The sequence below is a fragment of the Procambarus clarkii genome, chromosome 6 (assembly GCF_040958095.1).
Source record: "Procambarus clarkii isolate CNS0578487 chromosome 6, FALCON_Pclarkii_2.0, whole genome shotgun sequence".
NCBI classification, from domain to species: Eukaryota; Metazoa; Arthropoda; class Malacostraca; order Decapoda; family Cambaridae; genus Procambarus; species Procambarus clarkii.
The window spans coordinates 46,045,003-46,060,260 of NC_091155.1; positions in this window are offsets into that span (position 1 = coordinate 46,045,003).

A 15,258-nucleotide genomic window follows, 5' to 3' on the forward strand; every position below is an offset into this window, starting at 1 on the left:
CCGGGGTCTCTGGGTACTTCCCCTAAGGACTTTCGCCCTATTGCTCTCACGAGGTGTGTCTGCAAACTCTTTGAACGTATGGTTAACGTTCGTCTGATGTGGTTCCTGGAACACCATCACCTCCTCTCCCCTTCTCAATTTGGTTTCCGCAAGTGCCGCAGCACGACAGATGTCCTGGTGAACTTGGAGGTCTATATTCGTACTGCTTTTGCTGCAAAGACCTCCGTTGTTGCCGTCCTTTTTGACCTGGAAAAGGCTTACGACACCACTTGGCGTTATCATATCCTATCTCAACTTCATTCTTTTGGCCTTCGTGGTCATCTCCCTCTCTTTCTCCGCAGCTTCCTCTCTCGTCGTTCCTTTCGGGTGCGCCTTGGTACCGCTCTCTCTCCCTCTTTTCAGCAATACGAAGGTGTACCCCAGGGTAGTGTTCTGAGCACTACTCTTTTTCTGGTTGCCTTCAATGGTCTTCTTTCCTCTCTTCCTTCTGGTGTCTTCTCCGCTCTCTATGTCGATGATCTTACCCTTTGTTGTCAGGGTGATGATTCGCCTCTCCTTCAACGCCGGCTTCAACTTGCAATTGATGCCGTGTCGTCTTGGGCCACTGATCATGGCTTCAAGTTCTCTACTTCTAAGACTTGTGCCATGATATTTACGCGGAAATGGGTTGTTCTTCGTCCCTCTTTGTCACTTTATGGTCATCCCCTTGAATACAAAGATTCCGCGAAGCTTTTGGGGTTATTCCTTGACACTCGTTTGTCTTGGTCTCCCCATATCTCTTACCTCCGTGTTGAGTGCTCTAAGGCCCTTACCCTCCTTCGGGTCTTGTCCCATACTTCTTGGGGGGCAGATAGGTGCACTCTCCTTGCTTTACATTCCTCTCTCGTCCTGTCTAAGCTCGATTATGGTTGCCCTGCTTACTCGTCTGCTTCTCCTTCTACTCTTCGCCGTCTTGATGCTTTGCACCATACTGGGTTGCGCCTCAGTTCTGGTGCCTTTCGTTCGACTCCCGTCCTTAGCTTGTATGTTGACACTGGCTTCCTGTCTCTCCAGGACCGCCGTGATCGCTACTGTCTTTGCTATCTTGCGCGGTCCTTGCAACATCCTTCCTCTCGCCTCTGTCGTGCTTTAACTTTTACCCCTCCTGCGGTTCCTGTTCCTCTTCACCACCTCCCTCTTTCTGTCCGGTTATCTCGCCTGCAGGATTCTCTTTCCGTTCGTATTTCTGATGTTTCTCCTCGTGTTGTTCCTTCTTTGCCCCCGTGGAGGGTCCCTCTTCCGCGGTTTTGTACATCCTTGACCCGTATCACTAAAGCTTTTACCCCTCCTACGGTTCTAAAACGCCTTTTCCTCGAGCACTTTTCTTCTCACTCCCGCTCCGTTTCTGTCTTCACCGATGGGTCTAAGTCAGCGGACGGTGTTGGCTACTCTGTTGTTTTTCCTGATCGCACTTATATGTGTCGCTTGCCTCCGGAGACTAGCATCTTTACAGCGGAACTTTATGCTATTCTCTATGCTCTTCGTCTCCTACTTTCTTGTTGTCAGTCTTCCTTTGTAGTTGTTGACTCTCGTAGTGCCCTCATGGCTCTCGGGTCCTTTAATCCAGTTCATCCAGTGGTTGTCGAGATCCAGCATTGGCTGTTTCTCGTTCACAGTAAATTTAAGTCGGTTGAGTTTTGTTGGGTTCCCAGCCATATTGGTGTGTCTTTAAATGAGCGTGCGGATGCTGCCGCCAAGGAAGCTGTCCGCTCTTGTCCCATCTCTCGTAAGGGCATTCCGTATTCCGACTTTTACCCGGTTATCCATTCCTCAGTCCTTACCCGTTGGCAGGCTTCTTGGTTGTCTGTTACTGGTAACAAGCTACGTACTCTTAAATGTTGTGTTTCCTCGTGGCAGTCCTCCTTCCACCGTAACCGGCGGTGGGAAACAGCTCTGGCGAGGTTACGTATTGGCCATACTCGCTTCACCCATGGTCACTTGATGGAGCGCCGCCCTGCTCCTTATTGTCCTAGTTGCATTGTCCCTCTTACGGTCGTGCATGTCCTTCTTGAATGTCCTGACTTCCAGGACGAGCGTATGTCTTGCTTTCCGACCGCCCCTCGCGGTCGCCTGTCCCTCGATAGAATTCTTGGTGACTCGGATACTTTTGATATCGTTCGCCTTATGCGTTTTTGTTCTCGTATTGGCATCCTTGGTGATATTTAGCGCCCTCTGATTATTTTGCGTCTTTGATGGTGCTACATAGCCTTCCCGGTTTGGTGCCTTCTTTTGATAATTACTTACTTACTTATCCTGACTGTGAATTATGTGAGCATGACTCCGGCAATTATATTAACCTGAATCCGACAATTATAATAGCCTGACTGACAATTATATTATCTTAACCTTCAATAATAATATACTGATTTGCAATTATATTACATATATGCTGACTGATAATTGCATTAACTTGACTGGCAATTATATTATCCTGACTCAATTAAATGAGTCTGACTGGCAATTATATTAGCCTGACACTGGCAGTTACATTAGCGTGCTGGTAAATATATTATCCTGAATGACAATAATATTATCCTGACACAATTATATTAGAATACTGGCAATTATATTATCTTATCTGACAATAATACTATTAGCCTGACTCTGCCACTTGTATTAACCCATTTTATAAAGTGGCATTTTTCATTTATAGTATACTACCATGACTAGAATTTATAATATTTTTTGGAGTATGTCATTGAATATAGTTAGACTAGGCTTAATTACTGCTAGTATTTACATCAGTTGTCTATATTTCCATTATTCTCAATATCTTTGATTAATAAGTATTTCTAACTATAAATTAGTGTAATGATTTTTAATTTGTAGATATAAGCCTAAATTTAATCATTGCATAATTGGTGTGTATGATTATTATAGGCCTGTTTTACCATGTATAGGAGTAGCCTTTATGGCAGGGGTGGCCAAACTTGCTTACTGTAAGAGCTGCAAATGATAAACCTCATATGTTTGAGACCTGCAGGAGAACCATTTAAGAGCCACAGCTTCCTTACTGAATAATGTCAACAGTGTCTGCTGGCAATTTATTGATGATTTTCACTCATTTAATTTATTTTTCCTTAAGTCTGATTTAGGTGGATAATCATATGAAAAGTTTTTGTGATTAGGTTCATTCTGGCGTTTCAAGTTCCTGGCTTTGTAATGACTGAATGGCACTTGGCAAACAAGACACAAATGTTTACCTCCTTTAACTGTGAATGCAAACTTTGTTCCACAAGTATCGGAACTTTTTATATAGTCATGCATTTCTTGCCCTGGATTCGGGTAGAAACTTATAGAATATTCACATTCTCAAGAATTTTTTACTAGCCGCATATTAAAGGTCAAAGAGCTGCAGTTTTTGCCACCCAGTGGCCAAACCACAGCTTGTAATTTGTCATCTATGCAAACCAAAAAATATAGTTTATTGTTTTGATTGGCAGTTTAGGTTCGTGTTGTGTTGATGGATGTGAATGATGTGAAGTTATTATTTGCTTAGGAGTAATCATTGGCCCATATTATTTATAGATAGAATATGGTGTAATACTTGGCTCTTACCCATTACCTTTTAATTATATTATAAAGAACTGGATGATTGTTTTAACATAAAAGGTCACTGTCCACTCTCAGTAACTAGAAGTGTTACAGAACTTACTTGACAATTATCTCAATATACAAAGTAACTGTTCACTCACAGTAACTATATGTTATAGAACTTGCAGGAAACACTGTGCGTGTTAGTGACCTTACAAGAATGTAAAAATACCAATCTTATGTAATCTCACCAACCCATTGTACTTGTTTGTGAATAAATTATTATTAATAATATTATTAACATGACAATTATCCTAACATACAAGGTCACTGTCCACTTACAGTAACAATATGTTATAGAACTTAGCTAACTCCTATTAATGACTTACATTATTGGTAACAATGGGATAATTAAGTTGAGGTACTAATAGGGTCAGTTTGTTCAGATAGATCACATTGGGAGAGGAATTTATTGAGGTTATCCTCGTGTGATAATACAGTGTGGCTTCAGACCCATAAAAGCACCAACACTGCTCTTATAAATATGCTTAAATTATTACATGCAGTACTTAACAAAAATGAGCTCCCCATAGGATTGTTTGTTGACTTATGCAAGGGTTTTGACACTGTTAACCACAATAACCTTCTTCTGAAACTCCAACACTATGGAGTTAGAGGTCACTCCCTTTAGTACTTGCAATCTTATCTCTGTCAGCAGTATATTTCAGTGAACGCTGCTACTTCTCCCACTTTCTCAATTAACATTGGCATTCTGCAAGGGTAGCATACTTGGTCCACTCGTTTTTCTCATACAGTATATATCTTCCAAATACCTTCATATTTTCTCTTCATCACATGAAGAAGAAACATCTTCATGTTTTCTCACATGCTAACCCACTTATTCTAAATGACATGGTGCATACTGAACTAAATGAAGTCCATTAAATTGACTGTTAACAAACTTTCCATTAACATCGACAAGGCGTTTTACATTTTTGTTTGGTAAGAAGTTCAACAATCAAGTTAATCTTAAGACTATGATGACAAAACCACACACCAGAAGATGAGACGACAACATCCCGGTTCGTCCTGGACCATTATCACAATCGATTTGATAATGGTCCAGGACGGACCGAAATGTCGTCGTCTCCTCATCTTCTGGTGTGTGGTTTGGTCATCATATCTCGACCATATCTGTTGTGATTCATTGTCTAAGACTTAACAATACCAAATTATGAGCAGAGTTGATGGGAAGTTCCTTGGTGTTCACTTTGACAACAAACAAAATTTCCATTGCCATATATAAAATATAACTAAAATGTTCAGTTATGTACAGTTTCCGTGGTGTAGCGGTTAAGATGCTTTGCCTGGCGTTCCGCAATCGCTTTGTCCTGGGTAATAATAAAAATAATAATAATTTATTTGCAAGAAGGTACAATGGGTTGGTGTCATTACATAACATTGGTATTTTTACATTCATGCAAAGCCACTAGCTTGCATACCATTTCAGGCAGGTTCTTAAAGATGAAAGGGTACATTTTAGCAGTGTACCCTTTCAGATGTACAGTTTAAGTTTGAAGCACAAGGTAGGAAACTGTGAGGATGAAATTAGGTCCTTTTTTTTCCTTTACTTTTGAACAGGGCATGGATTGGGCAATTTTTTAATTCATCAGGGAGTGAGTTCCAAAGACTGCCATTTTATTTGCTTGGAATGTTTGCACAAGTTTAGTCTGACTCTGGGGATATCAAAGAGATGTTTGTTTCTGGTGTGGCTTTGGGTTCTATTACATATATCAAGGAAAAGTTTCAGATCAAGATTAGCGTTTAGGAAACCAGGTTTTACACCTGGTTTCCAGGAAACCAGGGTTTTTTATAAACCAGGTTTTATACATGTAGATAGCACATGAGAATGTGTGGACTGAGTGTATGTTTAGCATGTTAAGGGACTTAAATAGAGGGGCTGTGTGTTGTCTGAAGACTAGGGTTCGTTACTGTTCTGATAGCAGATTTTTGCCGAGTGATGATGGGCTTGAGGAATATAATTTCTGATAATAGAAAGTATACCGACCATTTTTTAGACTTTTTTTAGCTGTGTGTTGTATAAGGGTGCTAAAGTTCAGTCCCATGACTATGTATAGGCCAAAGAACTTCCCATCATTTTTATGGGTAATGTTAACATTATCTGTCCTTTTGCCAGTCAGCCCAAAAGACATTATATCCATAATTCAATCACTTAACACAAAAGCTGGGAACATTTTTGAAATAAAATCTATGATATATATAAAAGTGCTGCCTGAAATTGAATCTGATTTGATAGTTTACTACAAAATAAGATTTGGTGCCTTCTTTTGATAATTACTTACTTTCTACCAAATAACTTGTGGAAGGTCTTTTCTATGTCTAATGTAAGTTTATTGGTTGACATCCATGAGTGGACTTTTTTAATGCACTGTTGACAATATTTAGTGTGTGGGGGTAGGGTAAGAATAGACAATGGTAGTATCGTCTGCAAATAGTATAGGTTTAAGAATGCTAGAAACATTTGGCACATCATTGATGTACATATATAAGAAATAGGAGAGGTCCCAAGATGCTGCCCTGTGGCAATCTTTTGTTCAAGTGAGTAGAGTAAGGACGGTTATGCTATTGATGACCACATGTACATGTCTGTCACTGAGATAGGAATCTATATAGTCCAGAGCAATATTGTCTACCTCTTAAGAGGTAGAACAGCTTGTTGACAGATCCCAAGTGCATGGGAGAATTGTGTAAAACTCCAGTTTGTGTCTCGGAGAGACTGTGGGATCCGTGTGTGAGCATTAGCAAACCTGGTTGCAGTTCCTATTACCATGTCGTGGCGCAGTCGATTAATGCGCATCTGGGATCATCCTGGACGTAGGTTCAAACCCTCATCACGGTCGTTGTGAATTTAATCGGTAGTATGTTGAGTTTTACAAAGTACAAATAGAGCTGTTTATAAATAATTTTTTCATATATTTTTTGAAAGTATTGGTAGATTTGATATTGGTCTGTAATATTTTTTGTCAGCTGTCTTGTCTCCTTTATGAACTGGCATCACTCTTGCTTTCTTAAGGATATCAGGAAAAGTATGAAGCTCTAGAAATTTGATGAATAGCAGAGCTATGGGTAGTGCAAGAGCAGGGGCAGCACTTTTATATATATCATAGATTGTATTTCAAAAATGTTCCCAGCTTTTGTGTTAAGTGATTGAATTATGGATATAATGTCTTTTGGGCTGACTGGCAAAAGGAGTAGAGAGTTAGGACAGCTGCCTGTGAGATTTGTAATAACATGTGTCTGGGTCTCTGGGATTTTTCTGGCAAGGTTTGTACCAATTGATGAAAAGAAGCTATTGAATTCAGTTGCAATATCTGTCTGTTGCAGGTGTGTAACCATCATTGGAGAGTTTTATCTGCTTGTTATGTGATTATTGTTTAGACTCTAGGAGGTTAGAGATGATGTTCCATGTACTTTTCATATTTCACTACACACAGAAATCACAATAGCATGATGCATCAAATGAACAAATCCACAAGGGCCGTGATGAGGCCCTTATCCATGTCGTAGCTCAGTCGATTAAGGCAGTGTCTGGGCAACCTGTCCTCTTAAAATTTATTTATTTATTTATTTATGCATATACAAGAATGTACATAAGGAATGTGAGGATACAAATATGGTAATTACAGTCTTGTAAAGCCACTAGCACGCGCAGCGTTTCGGGCAGGTCCTTAATCTAAGAAAATTTTAAGGAGGTAAATACTTGCAAAATTTATAGACAAAAAAATGATAACATTACATGGAATGAAAAAGAACGTCAACAGTTGCCGTTTGACTCTACGGCTGTTTTTGGACGTTATTTTGTCTTAAACTACGTCTATTTTCGCTTCCATGGACTATCTCTTGTTATACAATGAAATACCACACTCTTATTATTCTATAACTCACTGACTATGCTCTGATATATGTTCTTCAAGTAAAAATACATATATTTTTGCCTTAATTAGGCCATAATCCAGAAAATTCCAGCCCATCGATCTTTATATTTAGGAAAACATCTAATAAATTTGGAAACGAATTTTTCGTTTGCCGACAGTTTCCTGTTACTATTTAGTCTTTTATGCTTTAATGTCGCTGGTCATTGTGACTTTCCCAGGATTTATATATGTTTTGTAGTAGCATTTAGTCACACTACAGTAATGTAACTAATGGGAAACCTTTATAGTCGTCGTAAATTAGTAATAATCATTTATCAAATAATAAATTAGCAAACATGTACAACTTCTTATGTTACGACTTTTCGGGTAGGCCGTTCTTTTATTTTTATTTATTTATTTATGCATATACAAGAATGTACATAAGGAATGTGAGGATACAAATATGGTAATTACAGTCTTGTAAAGCCACTAGCACGCGCAGCGTTTCGGGCAGGTCCTTAATCTAAGAAAATTTCAAGGAGGTAAATACTTGCAAAATTATAGACAAAAAATGATAACAGATTACATGAAATGAAAAAAAGATGAGAGAAAATTGTAGGTACAGTATATTAAAGCACATAGGTAGCTAAGATTGATTGCAATGACAGCTTAAAATGGTAGTTGACAACAAATTGGTAGGCACAATACAGCAGAAACAATATAAGATTGATTGCAATGACAGCTTGAATGGTAGTTGACAAAAATTGGTAGTCACAATACAGCATATGGCTAGCACATAAAAGAAGACAGCAATGAACACAATGATAAGGTTGTTTGATATTACATAAAAATTATGAGATTGGGTACCACTAGGTACAGAGCAAATTTAAAGCTCAGTGTAGGAAACTAAATAGATGAAGTTAGGTACTTTTTGGTTTTGCTTTTAAATAAGGCAAAAGTTTTACAGTTTTTTAATTCACTAGGGAGTGAGTTCCATAGACTAGGTCCCTTAATTTGCATAGAGTGTTTACACAGATTAAGTTTGACCCTGGGGATATCAAAGAGATATTTATTTCTGGTGTGGTGATAATGGGTCCTATTACATCTGTCCAGGGAGAGTTTCAGAGCATGGTTTGCATTTAAGAACAGGGTTTTGTAAATGTAGTTGACACAAGAGAATGTGTGGAGGGAGTTAATATTTAGCAAGTTTAGAGATTTAAACAAGGGAGCTGAGTGTTGTCTGAAAGCAGAGTTAGTTATTATTCTGATAGCAGATTTTTGCTGTGTGATGATGGGCTTAAGGTGGTTTGCAGTGGTAGACCCCCATGCACAGATACCATAATTAAGATAGGGGTAGATTAGTGCATAATATAATGAGAGGAGAGCAGAGTTAGGAACATAATATCTGATTTTGGAGAGTATACCAACTGTCTTAGAGACTTTCTTAGTTATGTGTTGAATGTGGGTGCTGAAGTTGAGTCTCTTGTCTAGGAATAGGCCAAGAAACTTGCCATCATTTTTATTACTGATGTTAATGTTGTCTATCTGTAGCTGAATTGCATTTGATGATTTGCTTCCAAATAAGATGTAGTAAGTCTTTTCGATGTTTAATGTTAGTTTGTTCGTTGACATCCATAAGTGGACTTTTTTTAATTCATTATTCACAACATTAATTAGTGTATGTGGGTTGAGGTTTGAGTAGATAAGGGTATTATCGTCAGCAAACAATATAGGTTTGAGAATATTAGAGACATTAGGCAGATCGTTTATATATATAAGAAATAGAAGAGGTCCTAAGATGCTGCCCTGTGGCACTCCAACGGTAATTGGTAGAGTGGAAGAAGTTGTATCATTGATGGTTACATATTGGTGTCTGTCACTAAGATAGGATCGGATGTAGTCAAGGGCAAGGCCTCGGATTCCATAATGCTGGAGTTTAAGTAAGAGGTAGTTGTGATTAACAGTATCAAAGGCTTTTCTTAGGTCAATGAAGAGTCCAATCGGAAACTCATTTTTGTCAAGGGCTGAGTAGATAATGTCAAGGAGACTAATGATTGCATCATTGGTACTCTTTTGGGACCGGAAGCCAAACTGGCAGGGGCTGAGTATGTCGAATTTTACGAGGTAGGAATAGAGCTGTTTGTAAATAATTTTTTCAAATATTTTTGATAGAATGGGTAGATTTGATATTGGTCTATAATTGTTTATGTCCGCCGGATTGCCTCCTTTATGGACTGGCGTTACTCTTGCTTTTTTGAGGATATCAGGGAAGGTGTGACACTCTATAGATTTGTTGAACAGTAGTGCTATGGGTGGGGCAAGGGCATGGGAGGCTCTCTTGTACACAATGGACGGAATTTCACTGGTGTTCCCTGCCTTGGTTTTTAGAGAGTGTATGATGGACACAACATCTGCCGGGCTGATTGGTGAAAGGAGAAGAGAGTTTGGATAGCTGCCTGAGAGATATGTGTTAATATGTGTCTGAGTCAGTGGGATTTTACTGGCAAGATTAGCACCAACCGATGAAAAGAAACTATTAAATTCATTTGCCATTTCTAAATCAGTTGACGGTATATCCCCATCCTTGTAGAGTTTTATTTGGTTATGTGAGTGTTGTTTAGTTCCTAGGATACTAGAGATAGTTTTCCAAGTGTTTTTCATGTTGCCTTTTGCTTCATTGAATCTATTCACATAATATGCAAGTTTTGCCTTTCTTATGATACTGGTAAGCATTGATGAGTACCTTTTAGCTACTTCCTTTGAAACTAGGCCAATCCTAACTTTCTTTTCATATTCATGTTTCTTGTTGATTGAGTTGAGAATGCCACTTGTGAGCCATGGATTGTTTAATCTTTTGTCAGTTACTTGCTTTGTAAGAAGGGGACAATGAAGGTTGTAGAGGCTTAGAGTTTTGGAGAGGAAGAGGTTAGCTAATGAATTTATATCATGGGTATTATTGAATTCAGAATCCCAGTTAATATTGTGAAGTGCCTCTGTAAGATTGTCTAAAGCTGATTCACTGTGCAGCCTAAATGAAAGTTTCTTGCTTTTTGGTGGTGTTATGTCCATGTTCGCTATGAGAAAGGTAGGATAGTGGTCAGTTGTTCTGTCGTAGATTATACCAGATACAAGGGGAGCTGTTATGTTTGTCCATATGTGGTCCAAGGTAGTGGCTGATGTTTGAGTGACTCGGGTAGGTTTGGTGATAGTGGGGATTAGCATACAGGAGTTCATGCTGTTAAGGAAATAGTCAACTTGAGAGCAATTTTGTTGACCCAGGTCAATATTAAAGTCTCCTCCCAGAATGATGTGGTTTTTGTTGAGATTGTTGTTTATAATAAGATTCCTTAGGTTGTCTGAGAAAGAAGCTATGTTAGTATTAGGAAATCTATAGATGGCTCCAATAGTCAAAGAGGATTTAAGGGATTTAATTGTAAACTGAGCAAAAGTATATTCACAGTAGTCATCTCTGTCACTAATTTCACTGTTGCAGATAAATGTATCTCGGTAATATATAGCTGTGCCACCACCTTTTTTATTAGGCCTACAGTTATGAATGGCTTTATAACCAGCTAAGTTGTAGAGTTGGGTATAGTCTTTATTTAGCCAAGTTTCTGTTAAAATAATGAACGATAGGTTAGTACCTAGTGCTGTGAGTAGTGCATTTAAATCGTCAAAATGTTTACCAAGTGATCTAACATTTTGGTTATAAACTGATAGAACTGTTTAGAACTACTAAACTGTTCTGTTTGTTTACAACCCCAATGTTTCAAAAAACACAATACTTTTAATATATAAGTGACTAAGTATGCTCTAATACATGATCCTCAATGAAAATTATGTTTTTTTTTTTTGTTAATTTGTCCATAATGAATAAGATTCGTTACTGTTGATCTTTATATTAAGAAAAACATCTAAGAAAATTGGTATTGAATTTTCGTTCAAATAAAGTTTCCAGTTACTATTTCCTAGTTTATTTATTTATTTATTTATTTATTTATTTATTTATGCATATACAAGAATGTACATAAGGAATGTGAGGATACAATTATGGTAATTACAGTCTTGTAAAGCCACTAGCACGCGCAGCGTTTCGGGCAGGTCCTTAATCTAAGAAAATTTTAAGGAGGTAAATACTTGCAAAATTTATAGACAAAAAAATGATAACAGATTACATGGAATGAAAAAGAAAAAAGATGAGAGAAAATTATAGGTACAGTATATTAAAGCACATAGGTAGCTATGATTGATTGCAATGACAGCTTAAAATGGTAGTTGACAACAAATTGGTAGGCACAATACAGCAGAAACAATATAAGATTGATTGCAATGACAGCTTGAATGGTAGTTGACAAAAATTGGTAGTCACAATACAGCATATGGCTAGCACATAAAAGAAGACAGCAATGAACACAATGATAAGGTTGTTTGATATTACATAAAAATTATGAGATTGGGTACCACTAGGTACAGAGCAAATTTAAAGCTCAGTGTAGGAAACTAAATAGATGAAGTTAGGTACTTTTTGGTTTTGCTTTTAAATAAGGCAAAAGTTTTACATTTTTTTAATTCACTAGGGAGTGAGTTCCATAGACTAGGTCCCTTAATTTGCATAGAGTGTTTACACAGATTAAGTTTGACCCTGGGGATATCAAAGAGATATTTATTTCTGGTGTGGTGATAATGGGTCCTATTACATCTGTCCAGGGAGAGTTTCAGAGCATGGTTTGCATTTAAGAACAGGGTTTTGTAAATGTAGTTGACACAAGAGAATGTGTGGAGGGAGTTAATATTTAGCAAGTTTAGAGATTTAAACAAGGGAGCTGAGTGTTGTCTGAAAGCAGAGTTAGTTATTATTCTGATAGCAGATTTTTGCTGTGTGATGATGGGCTTAAGGTGGTTTGCAGTGGTAGACCCCCATGCACAGATACCATAATTAAGATAGGGGTAGATTAGTGCATAATATAATGAGAGGAGAGCAGAGTTAGGAACATAATATCTGATTTTGGAGAGTATACCAACTGTCTTAGAGACTTTCTTAGTTATGTGTTGAATGTGGGTGCTGAAGTTGAGTCTCTTGTCTAGGAATAGGCCAAGAAACTTGCCATCATTTTTATTACTGTTGTTAATGTTGTCTATCTGTAGCTGAATTGCATTTGATGATTTGCTTCCAAATAAGATGTAGTAAGTCTTTTCGATGTTTAATGTTAGTTTGTTCGTTGACATCCATAAGTGGACTTTTTTTAATTCATTATTCACAACATTATTTAGTGTATGTGGGTTGAGGTTTGAGTAGATAAGGGTATTATCGTCAGCAAACAATATAGGTTTGAGAATATTAGAGACATTAGGCAGATCGTTTATATATATAAGAAATAGAAGAGGTCCTAAGATGCTGCCCTGTGGCACTCCAACGGTAATTGGTAGAGTGGAAGAAGTTGTATCATTGATGGTTACATATTGGTGTCTGTCACTAAGATAGGATCGGATGTAGTCAAGGGCAAGGCCTCGGATTCCATAATGCTGGAGTTTAAGTAAGAGGTAGTTGTGATTAACAGTATCAAAGGCTTTTCTTAGGTCAATGAAGAGTCCAATCGGAAACTCATTTTTGTCAAGGGCTGAGTAGATAATGTCAAGGAGACTAATGATTGCATTATTGGTACTCTTTTGGGACCGGAAGCCAAACTGGCAGGGGCTGAGTATGTCGAATTTTACGAGGTAGGAATAGAGCTGTTTGTAAATAATTTTTTCAAATATTTTTGATAGAATGGGTAGATTTGATATTGGTCTATAATTGTTTATGTCCGCCGGATTGCCTCCTTTATGGACTGGCGTTACTCTTGCTTTTTTGAGGATATCAGGGAAGGTGTGACACTCTATAGATTTGTTGAACAGTAGTGCTATGGGTGGGGCAAGGGCATGGGAGGCTCTCTTGTACACAATGGACGGAATTTCACTGGTGTTCCCTGCCTTGGTTTTTAGAGAGTGTATGATGGACACAACATCTGCCGGGCTGATTGGTGAAAGGAGAAGAGAGTTTGGATAGCTGCCTGAGAGATATGTGTTAATATGTGTCTGAGTCTGTGGGATTTTACTGGTAAGATTAGCACCAACCGATGAAAAGAAACTATTAAATTCATTTGCCATTTCTAAATCAGTTGACGGTATATCCCCATCCTTGTAGAGTTTTATTTGGTTATGTGAGTGTTGTTTAGTTCCTAGGATACTAGAGATAGTTTTCCAAGTGTTTTTCATGTTGCATTTTGCTTCATTGAATCTATTCACATAATATGCAAGTTTTGCCTTTCTTATGATACTGGTAAGCATTGATGAGTACCTTTTAGCTACTTCCTTTGAAACTAGGCCAATCCTAACTTTCTTTTCATATTCATGTTTCTTGTTGATTGAGTTGAGAATGCCACTTGTGAGCCATGGATTGTTTAATCTTTTGTCAGTTACTTGCTTTGTAAGAAGGGGACAATGAAGGTTGTAGAGGCTTAGAGTTTTGGAGAGGAAGAGGTTAGCTAATGAATTTATATCATGGGTATTATTGAATTCAGAATCCCAGTTAATATTGTGAAGTGCCTCTGTAAGATTGTCTAAAGCTGATTCACTGTGTAGCCTAAATGAAAGTTTCTTGCTTTTTGGTGGTGTTATGTCCATGTTCGCTATGAGAAAGGTAGGATAGTGGTCAGTTGTTCTGTCGTAGATTATACCAGATACAAGGGGAGCTGTTATGTTTGTCCATATGTGGTCCAAGGTAGTGGCTGATGTTTGAGTGACTCGGGTAGGTTTGGTGATAGTGGGGATTAGCATACAGGAGTTCATGCTGTTAAGGAAATAGTCAACTTGAGAGCAGTTTTGTTGACCCAGGTCAATATTAAAGTCTCCTCCCAGAATGATGTGGTTTTTGTTGAGATTGTTGTTTATAATAAGATTCCTTAGGTTGTCTGAGAAAGAAGCTATGTTAGTGTTAGGAAATCTATAGATGGCTCCAATAGTCAAAGAGGATTTAAGGGATTTAATTGTAAACTGAGCAAAAGTATATTCACAGTAGTCATCTCTGTCACTAATAACACTGTTGCAGATAAATGTATCTCTGTAATATATAGCTGTGCCACCACCTTTTTTATTAGGCCTACAGTTATGAATGGCTTTATAACCAGCTAAGTTGTAGAGTTGGGTATAGTCTTTATTTAGCCAAGTTTCTGTTAAAATAATGAACGATAGGTTAGTACCTAGTGCTGTGAGTAGTGCATTTAAATCGTCAAAATGTTTACCAAGTGATCTAACATTTTGGTTGTAAACTGATAGACAGGTGCTATTTTGGAGTTTGTTTTTAGCCTGGTGTGCTGTGAAATACTTACAATAATGATGATCAATGTGCTGGTTGGTATAGATATGAGACAGAAGATTTTGATCAGGATCAATATCAGTGTGCATAGAGATGCAGAGGGATCACGATACAAGATACACGATAAAGCAAAACACAAGAATAAGAGCAGATACAATAAAATAGTAACAATTTAGAAGTAAAATAAAGATCCAATAGATAGCCAGGGAGGACACAGAAGTTACATAAAATAAAACACAAAAAATCAGTAGAGACTGACAATATAAATGTAAAATAAAAAATAAGAAGAAAAATAATAATCATAAAAAAAAAATGATCTTGAAGATAATTAGCTTAGTAATGGTTAATTAACAGGGTAATAAAAAGCCCTAGGTTTAATGACAAGGGGATTAACTA